The sequence below is a fragment of the Ambystoma mexicanum genome, chromosome 6p (genome assembly GCF_040938575.1).
Source record: "Ambystoma mexicanum isolate Mex_15411 chromosome 6p, UKY_AmexF1_1, whole genome shotgun sequence".
In the NCBI taxonomy this organism is placed as follows: domain Eukaryota; kingdom Metazoa; phylum Chordata; class Amphibia; order Caudata; family Ambystomatidae; genus Ambystoma; species Ambystoma mexicanum.
Window position 1 is genome coordinate 1,006,879,657 of NC_090935.1, and position 24,306 is coordinate 1,006,903,962.

General features: G+C 43.6%; 1 protein-coding gene across 2 annotated transcripts in view; it reads left to right on the plus strand.

The window, feature by feature from the left end:
- SLC12A2 (solute carrier family 12 member 2) overlaps positions 1-24,306 on the plus strand; it is a 908,845-nt gene that overhangs the window by 59,073 nt on the left and 825,466 nt on the right. The window lies entirely within an intron of this gene.

The window sequence follows — 24,306 nt, forward strand, 5'->3', positions numbered from 1 at the left end:
GAGCAGAAAAGATTGTCATTGGACGTAAAGATCGAGAGGAGATGTAATGTGAGACAGTGACTGCCCACGGGCATGCCATACCCACCCACTACCTGCTCCTCCGACACAACACATCTCTGGGATTTCATTGGGTTGATTCTATGCTTTCTTAGCAGGATTCTGAAAGGCAGTGGCTTAGTTATAACCTTTTTATTACAGCAGAAGCTGGCTGTAGCTGCAATTCGGTGTACTACCAGCCACTTTGTGTGTGTTCTTGCAATGAATTCCTGTTAAATAGGCATGTGATTGGCATATTATGGCAGTACCTGGCAGATGCCCAAGTACCGCGATGCATATAGTACTAACAGTTTGCCAGATGTTGCTATTTTACTGCCAATTAGTACTATCATGGCATTTCCTCATATGATCCACTGCATAAACACAGCCCAAATTGTTGGGTTTGCTAATGCTTGTTCGCTTTGTAGTTTACCAAGTGTGCACGTTATGTTATGAAGCTTTTATACTGCACCACATGCCACCATAGTGGTCTTCTAGTGATGGTACCTTTTCTAAGAGTGGCATTTTGTGACACCACCCCTTTTAAATGGACTATAGTTTGTGGAAGAAGAAATGAGGGATACTGGGCAAAAAGTGTTTGCGTGGGGGAAGGAGTTGTGTGAAGCAGGAATAGGAGGGGATGCATGGAACGAACAAATTGATGAAGATCTGATAGTATTGAGATTGAGGGAAAGATTGTGTAAGCAGGGATGCATGTGTAATGGTAGCAGTAGATCTGATAGAATGTTGAACTAGAGAGATTGAAAAAGGATTTTCCAGTGATGGTGATTTCTAGTACCTTGTGGACGTGGAAGAATTAGTAGAGGCATGATTGCGTGGCGGCCCTAATGTGCCTCGCAAAGCCCTTAAGTGTGGAGGGCCGAATATGCCAGTAGTGTTTTTTTAGACTCCTGCTCTGGTGTATATTTGCGCAGGCTGAGAGATAGCTGCTTAGGGGTAGATAAGGAGCACATGTTGCACAATGTTCATATGGCAAAAGTGGGAGCTTGCTATAATTTGGTGTCATGGACAGCGTCTTCCAGCCTCCCACCACCTCCTGCCTGGGCCCTCCCCCCTACCAGACCCTAAACAGTTTATATTTAAAATAAATATATATGTATATATCTAAATAGCTGGTGAGGCAGTGTCTAATGCCAGCTGGAATCCTTCCAGATCTAGTCCAAATCTCATGCTAGGACGACCTTGTCTTTATCGATTTCCAGTTTCCTCAATTGACGACTCCACCCGGTCAATGGTAACCAATCAGTCCCTGTCTCTGTCACAGATCCCCCTACTTAAGAATCTAGTCCTAGGAGGATCTGGGTACTCCAGCGAGAAAAAAAGATCTTGTGGTCAAATTCGGAAGGTGAGCTTGGCCTGTGAATAGTAAATGTTCAACAAAAGTGGTTACTTTGGGAACACCTGCAGCCCAGATCAGGAAAAGCAGTTTACAGCCTAAAGCCCCGGAGCAACAGCTGACGGTCAATGGTGTGGTGGACGTAGTAAAACGATCAAGGCCTCAAGCTGCAAATCATCCAGAAGGGTTAGACGTTTCTGGGAGCTAGGAGCTATTCAGCTCCTGTTTCTAGCTTAGGAGAGCCTGGTTACCTTGACACCAACAGCTACAAGGAGTTACCTTTAGTGCCTCAGGCCAACTGGTGACACACAAACGTACCTATAGCACAATACCTTTGTGTATTTAGGATTATTTGTAAAGATTTAGGTTCCATCTAGAACACATTTCAAGCACAATAGATCATATGTAATGGAAATAAAGTTCACTTATTTTCCTTTTTAGCGAATTTTCGGATTTCTCCTGTCCTCCGAGCCCATCCAGGACGGACTCTGTAGCACAAGCATTTTGCAGGGCTTGTATGGTAGTGTAAGGTTGCATTTAGTCTCCTCCATTTCCGGAAATGACTTTGTAAGTGGGATAAGACAGTAATCCTAGAAACCACGCCTGTTCACGTTCCCTCCTGTTTGCCATCCCAAGAAAGGCATCTGCTAGGAACCATTTTTGCCCGGATGATCCAGAAAACTACTTTCCTCCTTGGAAAGTAGCATTTTTATAGAAATTCCTACAAACGTCTTTTTCAATCCCTTTTTATGTAGACGCATGACCAATGTTAAATCACTTTTTGTTTTTCGGGTGAAGTTGCTAAAGCCTTTTTCTTAATAGTAAAGTGAATTACACCTATAATTTGAATTGCCTATTCTTCAGAAAGGAGGCCCTACCAAGCGTCATGGTTATCAATAGTGATCTATAGCGAGTATAACACAACTACAGTGACTATGGATCGACCATTTGTGTTACTTTGTTGCACATATGTAATGAAGGGTTTAATTTAGATGGATGTCACTAGGTTTAATGGAAATAAAATTCACTTTAGGGGTGGGGGGGGGTTTAGATTGTCAAGAATTCACCAAGTAAGCTTTCCTTCCACACAAATATAATGCACTTGGATCACGCCAAAGAGGCAGTTTGGAGACCGTTGTTTGGAATGCATTACAATCATAATGCCCTATGGTACAGTACTTGCTTGTGGAAAAAAATAAATATTTTCTTTAATCCAGAGTACTTTATACTATTTATTTTTTCTTTTTTTGGCTTGTTGAAATAATATGAAAGATGCATTGGCTGCTAGTAAATGTCATACTTTAACCCTTTTCAGCAGTCTACCCACCACCCCAAAGAAGCGCAACTTTTAAGATTTTCTTGACAACTTTTGGAGCTATGGCAAACTACTGCCAATTAATTCCTGTTCAATTATTTTCTGGATTATGGCTAAAAAGTACTTGGCTCCAAATGCATCCAACTCTCTCTTCCTAAATACCTTCCTTCTAGAGCCCTTGGCTCAGCTACCTCTAACTCTGAGGGTCAGACGCTTCTGCTGCAGAGGGTACATCTCTCGCTCTCCTCCGCAGGTGCCTCCCTCTGGAACGACCTCCCTGCCCCTCTCAGACTTGAGCCGGGCCACCTGCAGTTCCGGAAGTGGCTCAACCTTTTTCTCCTGTTCCTTCTCTCTAGCTTCCTTGCTAACTTCCTGTCTGCTGCGCTGACTGGTTGCTTGGTACCCTCAGAGTCTGGATGTTCGTGATTATTTTGAATATGAAAATGTCAAATTCTAAGTGTTCGTATTCGAAATAAACACCCCACATCTAGATAGCCTTTGTAGATCCCGTTCCCCTAACCCCCTTACTTACCTTTGCCAGCACACTGTGCTGAGTCGCTGGAGCGCCAGTTCCTTTATCTTCTGTGGATGGGAACCGGCGCTGCAGGGTCTTTTTTTAAAAAAAAAAACAAACAAAGTTTTTTGATTTGTATTGTTATTTTCTTTTTTTCAAAATGTTGTTTTGGATGCGGGGGGGGGGCACCCCACTTCCATTGTTCGCTATAATGAAAACCGAATGGTTGAAATGTTTGCCATTTTTTGCTTGGTACCGCCAGAATGCGTTTTTTTTCGTCGATACCCAGTCTCACCTGGCACCAGGCTTCTCCATGACCAATCTTCCTTGCACTGCCACACCTGGCCTACTGCACACTTAGGGGCTGGAATTGTAACCCATACAGGCCCCTTGCTCCTTTTCCTTCCGAGCTATGCTGCCCTGATCTTGCTCCCCATCTCCTGCATTTTACCCCCCATCATCACCATTACCCCTTCACTTCTCGTTGTCGCACTTGCATGATCCGAATGTCACAAGGCCTAATCGGATTGTCTTGTCTCCCTTGTATTGTGGCGCCTAGAAGCACTTGTGTACAGGCGCGTTTTAAATACAAAATTATACAATATCCTGAAGCTCAGACCTTTCTCTCTAGTTTGACACCCGAGGACCATTTTTCAGATGGTGCTTATCGACCACGCCGCTCCCTCCGACTGACTAACAGGCTGATATCGATTGCTCATTAGGATTGGTTTGCTGTTTTTCACTCCCTGTCGCAACTGGCGCTGTACTGAAACCTAGTTCTTGCTGCGATTCTGAGCAGCTCATACTATCCATTAGTTCCCTTTAAACACTTGAACTAGCTATCGGGTTGTACAGTATACCACAATTTCCAGACGTAGCCGTCCTCACCTAGCATATATGGATTGTGGAAGACGGTGCAACCAAAACTGTGTCCATCGAGTTGAAGGCATCTTTAAAATGAGTCTTTCTTTTGTGTGTATGTTTGTGGAACCAGAGTTCGTCGCAAACAGCATTTTCCATCTTGGCCCCCTGATAATTATTTTCCAAACCGATTTCCAAAATCCATTTATTTTGTGAGCCGGAAATGAAACTATTTTTCTGGTGTTTGGCAAATAGGTTACCCGGATATGCGGTAGCGGCGCACACCCCAGTTCATATTTTCGAAGTGGAATGAGCCTATTATTGCTACAAATTTACATCATTCAGTGCAACCGAAGTTCGCTCCTGCAAAAGGGGAACATTTCCCTGAAACGCATCGAGCATTACTGGCTGAAGTATGACTGTTAAAGAACACTGAATAAAGAACATTGTAAGACTCCAATGGAATATAAATTATGAGATTTTTGTCTTCAACATTTGTTTTCAATTTTGAATTTCATGCAAGAATAAACCAACTAGTTGTCTGATTCTTCAGCATTAAGGTGTGCAGGGGACGGGAGTATCCATAGTGTGGACACTGTTTCATCACAAGTCTATTGATCCGCTTTAGATTTACAACTGCAGCACTAAAGGTCTCATTTTCTGAAGATGCTACAAAGCCAGATTTCCCTTTTGGGCATTTGTGTTGGTGAGCATGGCATTCCTTTAGATCACAGGAAGGCCCTCCTCTTTTAAACATTGGTATTGTTTGTTTAAAATTGTGCTGAATTATCTCCTTCCCAAGAAAATTGGTCTGCTTTGCTAGTATCCTAGAGGTCTTAAAGGGAGGACATTCTATCGGGACTGAAATGGCAGTACTATAATTGCTTGGAGTGTTTTATTTCATTTATTTTTTTCTTCTCCCTGAAGGACTTGGTCATGTTTGTGCCAAGCATCGTTTTCATGTGGTTTCAAGCGCTTTAAAGGTAACTGCTAAAGCCTCTCTTCTGCGTTACATATTCAAATTTAATTTTTTTAGTGAAACCTGCAAATGTAATTTTTTGTTTGAGTAGTGCTTTAAGATTGCTATGGCTAACGTCCCAACTATCTTGGACTTTTTTTGGCGCAGTGAGTCATAATCGAAAGGATGTCGTCTCTTTATAAAATGTGCTTTTTGGAATACACCTCCTTTTGAAGGTGAATGCTACTGATCTAATTGTTATTGGTTGGGTTGTAAACCGTCACAAAAGGGCTACCCCACACCCCGGCCCCCTGCTCCGCTTTTCATTAGTAGCTGTGTGGGGACTCGGTCCAAGCAATGCCGTGGATATTATAGGGCTTTGTTTCACGAGCAGCTCGTATTTCTGTAAAACAAGTCTTTGTTTTCAGAGGGTAACCTGGTACTGCGAGCCCTGTAAATAATACAGCCATCACCAGTAAGGGGGAGCGGGAAGTGTCTGTGAACCTACGTTGACACCCTAGTGAAACGGGTTTATTTAATCTCAACCTTCACTAAATCAGTTGCCGGAGCTTCAACTCGTTTTTCTAGATGGGGAAATTAGCGAATTTCTAGACCCATGGTTTCTTTGGGACATTTAGCTTGCTTTTTAATAGCACAGATAAATTGTAGATTGCTAGCCATTTTTGCTTTGTTTGTACTATTTGCAACCCCTACTATTGTTAAATGTAAAGATTGAATTGCATACACTTGCTTATGGGTACCTGAAAGTGGCCAATGGGAAGGAGGGTGTTGGTGGTGATGAAGAGCGGGCAGTGCTTCTGTTAAATTGTTCTAAATGCATTACTGGAGAAGCTAGATCTTCATCAAACTGTCTGTTAAAAATAGCCCTTTGCTAATGTACTCTTTGTGCTTGGTAATATATGTTGTGCTCTACTGAATGGAGTATTCCACCGACCAGTGGCTATTTAAAAATAAAATAAGTTTCAAATATGGTATGCCCCATTTATGCATAGAAGCACCATTTTTTTAATGCAGACGTTCCTTTTCTTCGCCCTACACAGAAAGGGTTTGTTTTATAGTACGACCAGGAAAAAAAAAAGTTTAAATGCGCAACCATTTTGCTTCCATTGATGTAGCCAGAATGGGGCAGATTTGGTTTCAAGTAACTGAGGACCGCAAAGATAGAGAAAACACATGGCCAAACTCTTTGGCGGCTAATGACTGGGATATGCTGCGTTAATCAAATCAACCTTTTGTTCATGCTCCTAATTTGAATTCTGGCTGCAGCAAAGCACTGAAACAAAAGGTAAGGAATACATCAGTTAGCAATCTATTGTATACTCGGTTGCTTCTGTATAGACTTTTGTGCTGCCAACACCATGCTTTCTATCTTCAGTACTGAGGGGAGAAAAATATTTCAGTTCCTTATTTTATGAATCACTTGAGGGTCGTATTCCTCCTGTTTCTACACCCCCCACCCCTGCCCCCAACGAGTCACCATTTCTCTGGTTTTTTTTGGGAGGTGGGGGAGAAGGTTGGGCGTAGGCAAATCCATAGATCTTAGTCCTCGGGGCTGAGGGGAACGGGGCAGTTGGGCCATTTATGTATTGTCATACTTTATGCTGACTTTTTTTTTTATTCTATGGGTGGGGACAAACTTGATTTTCATATAAATATAATTTGGTCTTTACAGGTGTATTGTTTAGTTGGGAGCTTTACATTGAAACTCAGAATTGCTTAACAATGAAACTTTAAGTGATTTCATAAACAGAAAAACTTATGTTGTAGCCTTTGAGTTGAGTGCACTAGAGATTGTTATGGCTAATTGTCTACTTTCGGTTAGGACCACAAACCATCTTTTAGAAGAAGGGATAAGAACGTAAGCAGACTGCCAACTGGACACAAGTGAGAGAAGGTTTGCTGGAGGAATTTTGGTTTCAATGCGAATAGTTGGTTTCTCTCACAAATTGCCTTATCACTCTGTTAAGCACCTAGACTGGTCTGTAATATTATTGTAACATAACTACCTTTCTACATCCGGTCTTGTCCAATGTTAATATTTACATATGAAATATGTGCCAGTGTTACAGGTACATTTTATACAAATGTTTAATAAAAAACTCCACCCCTTTCTCATGGTTACAGCTCTGGTGTTGGCAGGGGGCAAAATGGAAATAATGCAAGTAACCTGCTGCAGCCAATGTGCCTACAATCCCTTGGGCTGGAATGCCATTAAAATATGCAAAGTCACAAGTGAAGTTTGTGAACTCTGCCTGGGCATAAACCCCTCAGTAAAGACAGATGAAAAAAGTTCTTGGAATATTTGACTGTGCACTCTCAAGGTGGAGTAATGGATAAGGGGGCCTTGGAAAATGTGTGGGAACCAACCAAATTCCATGAAGCTGCACAATGCAGGTACCTTTTTATAACAAATGAAGTGATGCAGTCTTGTTACATCTTTGCTTATTATGCAATTGTTCAAAATACCCAACATGCAGAGTACAATTGAGCAATGGTTCGGGCGTTGCAGCACTATTACTTTTTTGTTGGTGTGGTTTAGGCTACGGGTCTTAGCGTTTTAGATAATTTAAACTGTTACATCCGTAGAGTTGGATGAATTGTACAATACATAGGAACATTTTTGAGATTTGTGGCTGTAGATGTCCTGCAATTTGAAGTACTGTGTCACAGTAGAAGTCCTACCATGTATTTAAAATCTAGTTTGTGCATTACTTCTAAACATCAGTTATGCATTGTGTGACGTACTTTGCAGGTGGTTCCCGACTGTGTGAGACCTTGATTCTGTTATGGTTACCATAGTTTTGTTTAGATACTATTTATGTATTTGAAAGTGTTGGAGTAGTCAACTTGAAATTTGTATTTGTTCAGTGATGTCATGGAGACTATATAAATGGAACTGCAAGAATGCCTTTCTTCTGGAAAGTAGATGGCTATGTGCGGCGGGCGCTGCTGGAAAATTCAATATGGGTGCATTGCAGCATGCGTTTGTAATATAAACCTGAAGGACTGCACTCTCATCCACTTGAAAGCTTTTATGTTTCATTATAGTTGACAGTATTTTTGGCTCGCCCCTTCTGGTCTTACTGCTACAAAATGGGCCCAATCACAACTGTAGGGTCATGTAGGTACGCATCAGCCGTATTAATAGTTTGATGCACCCATCTCACCATAACTGGCTTTTAGTCTTCTTTCAATGCAGTTCAGTAGATTTCTGTGTTGATGGGGGGGGGGGGGGCGGGGGGTTGTGCAAGAGTACATTTGTAATAACTCAAGTGAACAATCTTTTGGCGATGTCAATGGACAAATTGGCTTAGTGTTCTGAATTTCATATACAACGCCCCATTTAAACAGATGCCTGTCTCCCTAGACTGCCATTTGTTCTCACAAAGCACATCTCGAAATTGGATGCTGCTGCTCAAAGACCAAATTCTTGCCCTTTTAGGGATCAAGATTATTCATTTCTTAGAGGAGGCAAACGTTAGTCTGTGCAGCTAAACGCAGAACACTTAACCTTGGTTCAGATTACCCCTCCATTCAACGTTGGCGGTGAATGTGCCCAACCAGCTATGCGAGTAAACCATGCCAAAGTTAGAGGCATCCTGGAATAGTGGCTTTATCCTTGACAACCAGTGCTAACATGAGACTAATGACTGATGTAATTGAATTCCTTAAAAATCATGCTGGGTGTGCCATGGATGACTTAACGGGTGTGTCACTGGAAGTAGGCATAATTAAAGTTGTAGCACTCCTTTCTTAGCAAACCCTTTAGTTGAAGCTCATGGAGTCTTAATTGTCTGATCTGTATGGTGCAGCATTTCTAATCAAAGTATTTTAAACGATTAGTGTGATTCAGATTTCTTCGCAGGAGCTCATGTGGCTGTAGTCGCCCTAGCACAGCTGGATTTGATGCTGCTTTTATTTTTATTTTTTTAGTGGACGGTTTTACTTTGTACAATGTAAGATGGTCTCCACGCACCCGATTTGTGCCAGTTTTTATAGCATGCATGAATGAATGTAGCTGGTTTGGTAATCTCTTCCCGAACGTTAGACACTTTGGTTGTTCCTCCAAATCTAGAACAGTGGCATATTTTTGTTAGAACAGTGCTTTCAGTTGTTGTTTGTTTGTTCTTTGTTCATGTTGATCTGTGATTGCAAGGCTTTCCAGTGTCTCTTGTTAACCCTTTGTCTGCAAACTAAAACTTTACAAAGGTGTAGTGTACGATTGTTTAGATGGTGAATATATTAAAGGGCGGAGCTCTGGGTGGTGTGAAACATCCAGAGCAATGCTAGGGACACTTCCCTGGTACAATGTACAGTACAATTTAAGCATCCTGCCTACAATCCTCTTCGATGAACTGGAGTACAATAAATTGGCACACACATGGCCACCTTTTTCAAGCACGTTGATGCCGCCACCAGTCTTTCTGGGTGAATAATGTACTTGGTTCAAACAGTTTGCAGCTCTAACATATACTCCCCCCCCACCCCTTTTTACTCACCAGAAATCTAATTTACTTGCTAGGACACATTATCCTGTTACACAAGTGTGCTGCTTTTTTAATCGCGTATCCCCCTTCGGTGTATACAGCTTGTTCTCTTGCCTTTCAGGTCATTCTGCGTCCTTTTTTCATTAATATCTGACACGGAGTAATGTAAGATTGTTCGTGATGTGTGATATTCATGACAAACTCATCCATGTTATGTGAGATTAAAAAGCATGGGGAATAAACCTGCAATGTGAGTGTAGTAAGCCATTTAGCAGCTGAACAGGAGTTGAGCAGCTTAGCTGAAATGGCTTGGAATTGATTCTTGGCGTCATGACCTATTTTCATAGCGTAGCTTTTTCATGTTTAGAAGCTCATGTGTAGTTCCTTTAGTGTCGATTCATGTCTTCACTTTCATTTCCTTCAAGTCTTGGACAAAATAATGTAGCCGGGGTATGCCCCTGATAGCTGAGGACTGGACTTGGGGCTTGCAAACACATGGTTAAATATAGAAAATGGTCAATGTTATGGACTCCTGTTTGCTTATTTCAAACCAGATTGATGTCCTTGTATGGATTTTATTGATGGTAATTGAATGTTTGTTTTTTTGTTGGACTTCAACATGTCCACTTCTCCAGCATTGGATCTTTCATGGATTCACATGCTGTGAATATTTCCTGTCGTCAGGCTGGAAAACCGCGATAACTTTAATATAGTGGTTTTTCTATGAACGCCTTGAGTGTCCAATCGATGTCCATATGGGCGTTTTAGGTAATGGGACATCCAGTATATAGCCCCATCCCCGCGACTTCCCTTCGATTTCAACCGTCTTCCAAGCTGTTTGGATCACCTTGTGTTCTCGCCAGAGAATTTGTTAGTTGTTCTACACAGCTTTCACTGTTGCAGTGCTTCTAGGTCATGTCATCTGTGGGTCCGAAGAAGTCATTTTGGCCTTGTGAGACCTGCGGCCTCAAATGTGTATGAGGGGGACGCCGATGCAGACTGCTTGTACCCCAATCGCTCCGCCGAGAACTGTAGCATCTTTTCAGGGGTTCTCCCAGAAGACCCTCAAGGATCGTAACCAGAAGTTGTTTTCCCGGCTGAACGAAGGGGCCTATCCGGCTTTGAAGGTAGACGCTTCCCGCGATGGCAGGTCCTTCGGCCAGGAGGCTGCCAGCACTCGAGAGGGCGCAGCGGGGGATCCGATGCCTAAGAAGCAATGTACAGGTGAGGCCTATCCAGTGTCAGAGTTGGGAAAAGGCTGTGAGTCTTCAGTGGCTTGACGGGTGCCAAGTAGTGGAGGGTCAGTGCCCCCCTCTCAAGCCAAGTCTGCGCCACAGACCGATAAGCCAAAGGAATCAAGTTTACGGTTGCACAGACCTGCAGAGCTGTCTCTGAAGGCCTCCGCATCAGACAAGAGTCCAGGTCTCGTTCGTGGTCCTAGTCGATGAAGAAGTCTTCCAAGGAGAGGCGTCTCTCCTCTTCGGGCCATGAATCTAAGCACCAGTGCAAGTCCTCGTCCAAACGGTCGTCTTCTCCGTCTAAGGATGGGTCGGTGCTGAAAACTACGCCTGTGCTATTGGCATCAGACCCGCAGAGGTTGGCCTCCTCTACGAGGGACGTTCTCTCGACTACCTCATTGATCTCGACAGCCCCGTCGACGACCCTGCTGACAACCCCATCAATGACAGTTCTGTCCACGGTGGAGAACCAGAAGGCGACGGCGACACTGATGGCTGCTGCAAATCTATCGCCTCCCAGGGATACTACGTGGCAGTCCGGGATAGGATTTACGTCTACACCTTCGAAGGATATTCTCCAACCTGAGCTGCCCTCAGTTTGAGTTCTTGGATCAGGAGGAGGAAGAGCAGCTGGTTCTGGATGCTTCAGTGTTTGGCCTGCTGCCGTCTCTTTCCACGTCTGGGGGCTGTTCCGCCGCAGTATCTCCTGGTCAATCTGCACTTGTTGCGCTCGATGCAGGTACTTGCTACACTGCAATCACTTCTGGGGCAATGGGATGCCAGGCTACCTGTGCCTCAGGATCTGGCTGTTCCGTTGATAGAGGAACCACCTACCATTCCTTGGCATGGGAGAGAGCCTCGACCCAGAAGATCTTCCCTGATTCGACCTACTCTGCCGTCTCCCAGGGCGTTCAGTCCTCCCCAGAGGCATCAGGAAGAAGAACTAGTTGACTCTGTAGCGAGTGTAATGCAGAAAATTGTCAAGCTCAGTCTCCTCTCCGCCCATGACGAGCGGACACCGGGGATACTGACCCAGATCTGGATGCTCTGAGTAGTCCAACCCAGCCATCTCTGCCGGATGATATTGGTGCATTTCATTTCATGCCATGATGGCTAAAGCATGTCATGCGTTTGGCCTCATTTCAGAGGAGAAGGACTGCTTTTTGTTTGACCATATGGGGAAGAGGAGGAAAGCGGTCTTCTCGATTCCTATACTGTACCATGTGTGGCAGGAGGGGCTTCATGAGGCACCCATTCTGAGCCTGCAGTCAAGGGCAGTTTGGAGAAGAAAGAAGTTCAAGGCGCCAGAGTCCACTTCCAAGTGCCTGACGTCCCAACCTACTCTGGAGTCGGTTTCAACAGCAGCAAGTAGAAATGCGTGTACCTAGCACAAGTGTGCAAATCCCCCCGCCCCCCCTGAACATGATGGCGCTAAGCTGGACGCTTTCAAGAGGGTCCTTACGGTGGGTGGTAATACGTTTAAGGCTTCAAACTCGTTGGCCATCATGGCGTGGTATAACCACGAGATGTGGCACAGATTGGCACCCCTGTTGGATCACCTACTGGAGCAGCAGCGGAAGGGTGATGCTGTTGATTCATGAGGGGGTGGGAGAGGGGATAGTCGTATCTTCGTATTAATATTGCGGTTGACCTGGTGGAGACTAGGTTTAAGCAGATTAATAATGGCGTAGTCCTCCGGCGTTGGGCCTGGCTTTGCTTTGCACTGATTTCAGGCCAGACGTTTACCACACAGTGGTGGACATGCCCTGCAAAGGGGAACATCTTTTCAGGGAGAAGTTTGAATACACGTTGAACATGAAGGCAGACTCTGACACTGCGAGTTCCCTGACTGCCCTGCACGGCAGATGTTCTTTTCGCCCCTTTTGTGGGATCTCAGGGAACGCAAGGTTTGCAGGTTCTCGTGACAAGGGTTACGGGCGATCTACCTACTTCTCCCAGTGCTTCCGGCGGTCCTTCCAGTCCGTGCAGTGAAGCAAGGAATATCAAGGCCAGCAAAAGAGGGGTTCCTCCTCCTCCTCTCAACGAGGCGTCCGTCCAAGCCTCAATAATGACTGCCACAAGGGGTGTCGACTAGGGGGGGGGGGGGGAGGGTGGCGTACCACCTCGACGAGTGGCGTGGGATCACGACAGGCAGATGGGTGCTAGAAGCAGTCCAATGCTGCCACTCGTTGGAGATCAGGCGTCCACAGCTCCCTGTTCCTCTGGTAAAAAGAGCCCAGCCGCATCTTCAGTTCTTGCGCCAGGAGGTTTGAGTGATCCTGCTTGAAGGAGCCATCGAGAGTCCAGGCATCGGAAAGGGGAAGAGAAACCTACTCCAGGTTCTTTGTTTGACTTACAGGAGACATTGTTATATGAATTTGCCATTGATGGTTTCCAGATTATCCAGAAAACTGCTAAACGTGAGAGGGAGGCCTAATGATTGGTGCTAAAAATGTAATATGAGCTAGTGCATAACAATGCTCATAATTTGACTTCTCTCAGCTACTATTGCAAGAACTCATTTGGATAAAAGGAAACTAACTCTTAAAAACCAGCAATCTGGATTTTGCAGAGGTACAGGCACTCTCTCGAATTTATGGACTTTTTACATGTTTTATAGATTACAAGGCAACCTTTACTGTAAATCACCCAACTTTATGGGCTAAACTACCTGAACCCTGTGATCCTGCCTTTCCTAAAAGAGTTATACATTGGGAGGGAGAGTTAATTATGAACATAAAACTAAACGTGGATTAAAACGAGGCTGTCCATTATTTCCCCCAGCCCCATCCTGTATAACCTTTATGTGGCTGACCTGGGAGGAGCACGGTCACAATTTTCCAATGCGAATAGGCAGCCAGCATGTGTCATGGCTCGCGGGTGACACTTTTATTGGATAGGACCCACATAAGTTTGCAGCAGAGTATAGAAGGACTTCATAGATATTCAATGAACTCGTCATTAAAAAAACAAGGTTATGATGATTTGCTCCAATAAGAGAAACCGGAACAAGTTTGTTTGGAAGATTGATGACTAGCCCATAGTTGGTCTGTTCATATACCTAGCTGGGTGTCACTATTACGGACACCTTAAACTTCTGAGTTGGAAAAAAGTATCTGTCTTAAAGTGGAGAGAAGATGTAATGCTGCCTGTAACCTTATTGAACATAAAGGTGGTTATTCAGTGAAAGGTTTATTGAAACTAAACCAAGCTTTGTTCCTAGTGTATTGTATGGTTTAGTGGTTTTGCCAGACAAAGAAACAAAGTGGCTCAAGATACTAGAAGGTAAACCACGGGGCCAATCATTAGGACGACCCAGATGCACATCAGTAGAAGCAATTTATTGTGAACTGGGGGATAACATTTTTATGTACCCTCAGGAAAATTGCTACTAGTATTGTTTGTTAATGGAGGGAACCCACTCAATCCATGTATGCCAATTTTGCTGGATTACTGAATCTAGCCTCTTCCACTAATGCCTTGAGAGAATGCATAAACGAGATCTCCTTTTTTTGATGACCTTGGATTTGCTTTAAAGTTATGCTGGCAGAGAAAATGATCAAGAAATTGGCTAAAATACGGGCAGAAATAATATCATTATTGGGAAGACAATCGAAGTACTCGTCATATGTTTGACAAAGCTTCCCTGTTAATGCCCTATGTAGTTATATCGAGAAACTGGACAACGGAAAAGTAAGAAGATTCATCATGCATGTAAGGCTTGAGCTTCTTTCTACCATGTCTAGAGTGGTAGTATTATAACAGGAGCGCTTATACCGATTTGGTAATAAGGAATCAGAAACCTCTAGGCATCTATTGACTGACTGCAGGAATCTGGATAAATTGTATGTAAAGGGATTATATAACTTGCATTTTAAATTCAGGATTTGTACAATCCTGGGGACCTTTATACTCTATAAACGGCACGACTCTGAATTTGACACTCACATCTGGTTGTAAATCTTGACGCCTTTGGAATGAGTATTCTTATTCTGAGATAAAAGATAAGGTGATATTATGCATTTATCATTAGTACTTTTATGTAATGCTTTAACTGTCCTGTCCCCTTTCTGCCATGTTTGTGGGACATTCTGTCCTTCGAGACTGGACCCTAGCACTTTTTAATAGCATCAAAAAATTTACTTTTTGTCCTTTTTATTTTTACGCTGGGCCACCGCACGTGACCGTAGCTCTGCCGTGCGCATTGCCCTTCAGTCATTTTTTCTGCGCAATCTGGGTGGGACGCACATGGATTACAGGGAATATTTTTCTTTTTGTTCCCTTGTCCTTCATTCCTGCTCCGGTTCCACGCTGTCCTGGGCACCATCCTCGACCTATTCAAGATAAAGCTCCTTCTACCCCAAGAGTAATTCAAGATGATTACTCCCTGCCAGATAAAGTACTCTCTCCGGAAGGGCGATTGGCTCAGCCTGGTAGACCTTTGGGATGCCTACATGCATATTCTGATCTAGGGACTGCATCGAAAAATATCTGTGATCCTGCATCGAAATGTGGTTCTCCGTGGGAACAGAACACTTCACATATTGTCTGATCGCAGCTCGGCACTGCATGTCTTTACGAAGATTATGTCGGTCATCGCAGCATTCCTCAGACTGCAGGGGGTTCATGTATATCCATACTTGGGACGATTGGCTCCTGCACAGTCCTTGCCCACAGGCCGCTATGGCCAATCTTCAGTCACTCCTTCAGCTCCTGTTCCATCTTGGGCTGTCGGTGACCTGGCGGAAATCGTCTGACGGTCGCTCAAGTATCTTTACTGGTGGTCTTCCTGAACTCGCTCTCTGATGCCGAGAGGGTCCTGCACAACCTATACGTCAGATGGCTCTTAAGTTCTACCTCAATAGAACGAGCGAACTCAGCTATTCACAACTCTGTTACGTTTGGTGACCCAAAAGGGAAACCAGCCTCAAAAGCATCCATCTCCCGCTGCATAGCTTCATGTATTTCTGAGGCCTACAAGATTCAAGGCCTTCAACCACCAGAGGGCATTCATGCACATCTGGTCAGTGGCAAAGCAGCGGCTGTTGCCTTTTTAAAAGTACGTCCGTTGGGAGTCGATTGCCAAGGCGGCTACGTGGGCCTCCCCATCAGCTTTATGCAAAAATTACTGTCTCGACCTGAGCTCCCGGCTGATGGCCTATTTGACCAGGCAATTCTTAAGAATTGGTTCCAATAAGGGAAATTTTCATCCACCCGTAATACCTATGGTCGGTGCTTGGGAATCTCCACAAGTATGGAGGAAAAGGGACGAGACAGAGTATGACAAAGTTACTCACCATAGTGACTACCTTACCCACAGTCCCCTTTCCTCATATGTCTGCCCGCCGTCCCCTCTAATAAGTATCCTCTATTGTTGCTAAATGGTCTTGGACCTGGCGATAAAAGAACTGAAGTGCGATGCGCGGGGCGCAGCTAAGGAAGGCGGGGCTACGGTCTTGTGCAGTGGACCCGCGTAAAAATAAAGGAAAAAAAATAAATGTTTGGATGATATTTAAAAAGTGCTTCCGTCCCGAAGGACGGAATGTCCCTCAAATATGGATGAAAGGGGACTATGGACTATGAGTAAGATGGTCACTACAGTGAGTAATTTTGTCATTTTAATTGATTATGAAAACATGTATTTTAGGAGGTGTTTTATAGGACGAGTTGTAGTGATTGATTAATTTATTGTAGTGATTGATTGATTAATTTGTTGTAGTGATTGATTGATTAATTTGTTGTAGTGATTGATTTATTTGTTGTTTGTAAGTGTTAAAGGCTTTACTTAACCATACTTGAGCCCTGGGGAATTTTTATTTAACACTCCCACATTTATAAGAAGCCCTTATCTAACCCGACATTTGCCAATAGGTAATGTATTTGAAATTGACGCCTGGGCTAGTTTTGTGTCTTGTCCAGGATCCCCACACCAACATTTTGTACATTCAAATGCATTGAATTGTGGATGGATGAAAACTGTCTGTGATCAAAGAAATCTTGCTGGTTGCATCATCTGTTCTTTCAAAGTCCCTGTTAACTTATCCAGACTTTATATTCGTGGACCACACCATTCAGATACAGAAGCCAACTCACTAGGCATGATTTTTAACTCCACCCTCTCACCTGATACCTCAAATAAGGCTTACATTGAAGAACTTACTGTTTGTTACGTAGGCAGATTAGGCCCCTCCTCTCTCAGGATCATTAACACGCTGGCCTCTGCCCTTGTCTGTTCTCGATTGGACTACTGCAACTAATTCTATGCAGGGTCCTCTCTATTAGCGATCAACTTCAGATCTTGCAGAACTCTTCAGCCAGAATAGTTGCTAGCACTCAGTGCTATGCTTACACTGCCCTCCTCATCTTCCGGAAGCTGCACTGGTTGCCTATTCAGAGTAGAATCTCCCTCCAAACTCTTGACGTTGGCACACACGGCTTTTTATAGATCATCCCCTCCTCCCCCACTGTATCAAGCAAAGGTACAAATGGCAGACGTCGACCCGACTGTCAGACATCTACCTCTAGACTTATGTTCATTCCTCGTATTAAAATATCAAGAGCACTTGTCATTGACGGCTAAGCTATGGAATCGCCTCCTGCTACAACTTCGCAAGATGGGCAATAATCTATTTCTATTTCACAAAAAGCGGAACTTCTATTTGAAAATGTAGGACTTTGTGTCCTTGCTGTGCCTGCATCGTCTTACTTACAGCCAGAGCACTGTGTAACCTTTTTGTAGTAGTGCCTCATCCACAAAGAAAAATAGTGCAGCTAGAGTACACCCTATCAGTATGACATTGAAGTAGGCAGCCTGGGAATAAAAGCTTCAGCTGTTAGACATAATGTGTAAGCGAGTAAAAACTGCTCCATAGCATTTAAGTAAAGGTTGAAAGATTGGACCAACGATTAAATCCTTATTTCGGAAAGGTTAGTTTGGTTGCCATCTTTCCATAGATAACACATGCCCCCTGTATTTGTATGTAGCTGCACCAGCACGTGTAAAATGTGTTAATGAAGCCACATTTTAGAAGAATGCCTCCTAAAAATACATCCGTCAACCTTGTTGAAAGCCGTGGAATTAAATGAATGGCAAATATAGGTTTGAACCGTTGACCAAGTTCTACTTGTCCACTATCAAGGCCAGCTTAAGGCACTGCTCAGTGGTTCCCAGATAACCTTGAACCCCTGTCTGAAGGTAGATTGTTCTCCACGATCCAGGACCGAAGCTTATTTAATACATTGAGTGTAATGAAAATGTAATAAAAGCCATGTCTAGTGACCAAGTGTAAAACAATGTGCCACAAGTTTGAGGGGGCTCTTGAAAGTTTGGACATCCTGATCGCACAGCCATCATTTCCAGTACAGTTTGTTGTTTGATGTACCAAGAGAACTAGATGTTCTGCCCCTCCTTCTACAGGACAGTTTAATACTTTTGGAGACCAAGCTAAAAAAGGGTGCTCGAGGAAGGATTAGTGGAGGGCTGGTGACTTCAGTGTATAGAAATTCTGTGGAAATAATTTTCCGTAGATGCCCACTGCCAAACTCTCCCACCCCATATACTACATCATGGCATGGCTCAAAATGTGCCCTTGCCACTAGCCAGTGGGGAATGATTACGGACTCCAAGAGATGGTGTGCTGTGTTCATGTCGAATTGAGGATGAGTGACCTTATTAAAAAAAAAATTAAAATAAATTGTTACATAAATAAAAAGGATTCTGGTTAGTAGCTTCAAATTTGACATTTTAGGCCCTGTACTACATTTTATTATGGGGAGAAGGATCAGGAGGCTTTGTGGACATGAATGTCTACAACTCAGCTATTGCTCATACAAGTGATTATTTGCCATCTCTTGGCCCTATAGTTGCTGGATAGAGGGAGAGCGAGATGAGCACTGGTTTATCTCGGGCAGGGATGGACTGTAATTTACTGGGGCGTGGCGTATTAATGAAATGAGCTTGCCCACTATTGGGAAAAGTTAGCTTCTATGCTTACATTTTCTACGAACATTAAATGGCTGCTTTCTCATACATACCTGCTCTGCTATCATTCAGATCAGGTATACTAGTGTGAATGTTCCTTAGTGGAAGCAGTGTTGTGATCCAATGTGTTGGACCTGGTGGACCAACTGCACTTTCAAAACGATCATATTAAGAAATCAAATATCCAGTACGTGTGTGATGGCTGAGAATCATGGAGAGGGCATTACTGTTCATCCGCATGCTGGGTATTCATGTGTAGATTTAGATCTTGATGTAGTAATCCTTAAGATTTGATATTCTTCAATGGATCTTCTGAGGGCTTTTACAACTTTGGCAGATTTCGCACCCCCTTCTGTTTTCATTAATGCCCCTATCTCGCGGCAGATGGAGCTAGGTGGACTGCCTGGGCTGGGCAACTTTTGATGCAGTGGATGGAAAAAGAGGCTGCCCAGCGTAGTGTGACTATGGAGTGGGTGGGCAGAAGGGAAAGCTGTAGCGCAGGTGAGGCAAGCTACAGCAGAGTAGTCTCAGCTTGGAAGACGCATTTGATGCTCAAGGGACATGATGGGGCGACATGATGGCCTCAGTAAGTAACAAGAATGGGGCTGTGTGGCAGCTGGTGGCTTGGGAAGGTCAATGATTTTTGAGCCACGGCTGGCGTGCTTAAGTGAAGCTATTTGGCATTCTCAATTATCCTAGAAAGGATCAAAGAGCAAGTAAGTGTGTATGACAGTAAATCCTTTGAATCCCTTTACACTTAATGAAGTGGTTTGGGCTCTTGCACAAAATGGGAATAAGACAATGCCTGGCTGTTTTGTTCAAATTAAATGTAAGAATTATTGTGTGGCGTTTTAAAAAAATAAAATCTACAGATTTGTTTAATGTTGACCTAGATTCATAAGCGGATTGTACCCCAATAGATAGCCTAGAATGAATTCCTATGTCCAATGGGCGAAGGGATAAGCTTGGAAACTACCTTTCAATCTTGCTCCTGGTGGATGTTGGGCAAAGCAAAAGAACTCTTGACCAGATTCTCCATTAATGGTTACAAACTCGAGGTGGTCTCTCACTTTGACTATCTGTGTGTTTAAACAACAAACTCTGGTGGGAGCCTCAGTTGTAAAGAAGTGGTATCGAGCTTAATCAGCGGGGTGCTCAGATTTAATAACGTGTGGGGTAATTCTCCAACAAATGCACTAAAGTCCATTCCTGCAACATGTAATGCCATGTTCACCAGTAGCTGTACATTTTTAGCCCACTTTTCGTTGGTTAGTCAGTGCCCTCTTTACCTTTCTGCATAGAGGCCTGGCTTTCCGCTATAGCAGATTATATTGCACTATTCCCATTCCATTTTATAGATCAGGTTCTGGTTAAACTTTGAAATTTTGCTTAAAATGTTATGCTTCTGTGCCCAAATTCGTGGGCTGGTCCGGGTTAGGGAAAGTTTTAATGCATTCGGATTTCCAGCAGTGGAGGATTTCTCGACTTCCATCAGGAGGGATTGTCTAAGGGAAACATTCCAGGGCATAATAAAGTGGGGACAGTTTGGGAACCAGGCAAGTGTCAAATGTTTACCTTCTATTTGGCACCCATGCCAGTTTGGTGGAGTATTGTAGGTGTCCTCAACTACCCCAAAGGGGGCCAGTAAACTATTCATGCAGCTTGTGCTGTGTTGTCTATTCATGTAGATGCTATTGCAAAATGGGGTCGGGCCCTGACCATTAACGTGCTTGTGTGTCACTAGGCTGTACAGATTGTATTCACGTCTTTTTCTCTAGCCATGATGTAAGCACCGGAGAAGAAAAAAGCGAATGCAAGTGTTGGTAGTTTGTTTTTTTAGAACCTGCAGGGCCATGGTAGAATTTTGTTTTTCAAACAAATGCGAGAGTATTGAGAGCAGTTAGCCCAGTGTCGTTGGTTTACTTGGAATGAAACGACCTCATTACCCAAGCTAATTTTAGATTTACACTACCGTTTTATTTGGAAGAATTTGATGTTATGGGGGTGTGAGTGCTATGAATTTTGTAGCAAATAAGCACATTTTCTGTCTATTGTGATTTGATGTCTGTATGTTAATGACGACTTGTTTTAGATTTATAGTGGTTGTATTAAGGATTTGGCTAAGCAGAACAAAATGTATTGCTAGTGAAAATATGTTACTATCTTTTACTATGTTGATCCTTTAACAATTTCTTATATTGAATTTAGGGAAATTGGGAGTGGTTAGGCTCTAAAATATTTATTGCTAGCCATCCTTGGTACTTAGACACTGAACATGTAAGTAATATGCTGCTAAGCATGGCTTCCCTTTTAATTTTAAGTGAAGTCTTGGCTTGACCCATGTTTCTTACACTGGGCTTGTATTCAGAGGATGTTTAACCTGCCTTTCCTGGAGAACTTGATGCCGTGAGTAATTATTTTTTTACACATTTTACTCCACGATATTCCTTACTCGAATGCTCCTACTTTAAATTGATGCAAGACGGCTCTTGATTTGCATCCTTTCTCGGACACTGAACTAGTCAGTCAAGCTAGGATTAATTAATCCAGACTGGTCAACATCAACTGTGGCTTTTTCCCTGGCCAACCATATCTGCAGCATGCTGGTACACCTCACAAAGGCCCACAGCGTAGTGCGTGTTTTTGTAAAGATTTTTTTTTTTCATGTACCAAGCCCCTACCATTTACTAAGAATCTAAGAAATCTCGCCAGCTTGCCAACTACATGATAGAAAATATAGGTCTTGATGCAAATAACCTGTGCTTGAACAGCCAAAAATCAAAGCTATTGCTCTTTGGCACTGATGAGCATGTACCGCCTATAGTTTGTTTCAGTCTTAGTCCAACCCATCACCTATCCAAAATGTATGCAGTCTGGTGCTGATATTTGATATGAATATGGTTGAGCCAAAATGTGGTACATGTCATTTTTGTTATGAAAATGGGGGTCTCCCATCTTTACTTTTGGAAAAATCACTACAAATAGTCTTAAGTCACAAGGATCTAGTCTACTTGTATATGAACTTAATCAAAGAAACGATATGTTGGCACTCAAGCCCGTCATTCTCGCTTTGTAAAGAAAGGAACTTTCCAAACGCTGTGCCTGGTTATCCTCCCAGCCCTGCTTCCCAAACAGCTGCACCACGGTCTGCCTCTCCAGGCTTTTCCAACTATACCACTTCCACAGACTGTCTTTTCCAATGTAACATCCACCTGCTAGGAACAATTTTTTTTGGCTGCAGAATGCTCAATGTTCAGAAATGCCCTCCCACTGCATCCGTAAGCTCGTTCTGACTTTCTGAAACTTTGCATGCAACAGCCTTTCATGAAAATGTTGCCCTCCTCAGCCCCATAGATTGATATGCCTGCTGTCTCCTAAACGCTGCTCCAGATGGTAGCAGCATTGGTCGATTCAGTCAGAAGTTCAAGACTGGCTTCAGTCACTTATTTCGATGTTTGCTACGGGTCGTTTCTACCGAGTTAAGGCTGTATGTCTGTTACAAAGGTTTATTGCCAGACTTCCAGAATCCCCAAACTCATGATAAATGGTCCAATCCCCTTTTCCTAGTGTATTGAACTAGTAAGTTGACAGCCAGAATGCCTCCCATCCATCTTTAACACCTATCCTGGTTTGCAATCTGAGACCTGTAGCACAAGGCAAGTAAAATTTAAATTCTGTCCCTGCACCCCTACACTTTAAAGTAGTAAGGGATCCATGCTAAATCTGCATCTGCGGTCCATCCTATAGCCCATGTTTGACACACCCACTGTAGACTGGACTTGTGAATGACTCCTGCGTCGAGGGGTAAAAGGATGAGTAGTGGGTATTCTGCCTACTCAGCCCTCACACGGCTACAAAACAAGAGTGTTCCCAATTATAAAGGTAAACCGGGCATAGTTAAGAGGATACCTTCTTGTAACGTGGGCTTAAGGGTAGGCTGTACTAAAAGTGTGTGAATGTCACAGAAGCAACCCCAACAGCAAAGTAGAACAGTGCAAAATAAAGGACCTGTCCAATCAAGGTTGTGTGTACATAATATAAACTTTAGTTGAAGTGCAGTTAAGGTGAGTAAACTCACCCTTTAAATTCAACGCTTTTGGAAACTCTGGACCGTTTTTTAAATCGTCACGCTCCTGTTGATCTTCCCCATCATGCCATAATGTCGCTTTGTATAGCATTGTGAATTCCTTCTTATAATATATATGTGCTCGTGGGCTTTGCAGCGGGAACAGGCAGAGTTAAGCCGGTCCTGAGTTTCCCAATGCGCTGAATTACAAAGGTTTTGTTATCAGTTTTTTTTCATGCCCACTGTATATTGTGCCATGACCGTGGCCACTGTATTTGTCGACGCCACAAAATATAAGTGCCCACTTTATATTTTACAACACTGCCAGGCCTTCAGCCATTTAAAACGCTACCAAGCCACTGGCCATGTAACAATATATTATTTTTAAATATCTTTTTCTAGAACGGCGGGTACCTTAGTGAACTACAGATACCTTTTTTTTCTAGTCCTGCCCTCCCAGACCCCCACCAATTGCCCCCCCCCCCAATGTATGCCTGCTCTCCCCAAGACACTTGTTTCTGTGATGCAGTTTAAGTTGAATTGTCGGGTAGCCGTGGTTATACCAGATGGTATGTGAAAAATTTTTGAGCCTCGTGTTTCAAACTTGGTCCTTAGCCCCCCTCCAACATCCTAAATTTCACTTGGTGTCCTCTTTGCTTCCCCCACCTCTAGCTTGATGGCATTTGCATGTTTTTTGACGTGCAGATGACTTTTTTCTGAATTTTATTGTTGGATACCCTGGCGTATAACCGCAGCTATCCCTCGCATCAAGGGGGAAAGAGATGGCGGCTTTTTAATTTATAAACACCTGGGCAGATATAGCTGTTTATTTTTGAGAAGGCGGGCATCCACTCCGATGTCAAATAATACAAAATGTACTAGACGGAATAACCCTGAACCAGGATCACTAGTCAACCCTTTGTGCCCAAGTTTCGAGCCTGGTCCAAATCTGTGCCGCGGTTTTGGCTGTGGGGGGGAAATTAATGGGGACTTGGCCGTAAGTGCCTTATCTGTTCGTTTATTAATCTTTCCCAAACTTTCCAGTGAGGAGGGAGGTGGGGCTTGCGTACAAATCTTAAATCCAAATCTAATCCGGCAGTCGCTTTTGTTCCAGACTGGGAGCAGTGGTCGTGCCTAGCCATGGTTGAACTGATTTTTGCTGCGGTTTGAAGCCGCATTTGAAGTGTGGATTGTGAGGGCTACAAGGGTCTGCTCGGCAAGTCGGTTTGACGGCAAAGATGCTGGTGACTGGATGCATGGTTTGAGTCTGGAGAATCAATGCGGCTTTTGATGATCCTTGTTCGCTGAGGCCACCAGTGTCTGTTCCACCATCAATGTAGATCAGAGACAAAGGGGTTGTCGGTTTGAAAAGCTATTTGAACACGACAGTTGCAGCGATGAGCTTCTAGTTCGAGCCGGGGCAACACCGTGCTCGGCTGGCATACTGTAACTGCAAAGTGGTTTGAATGTGC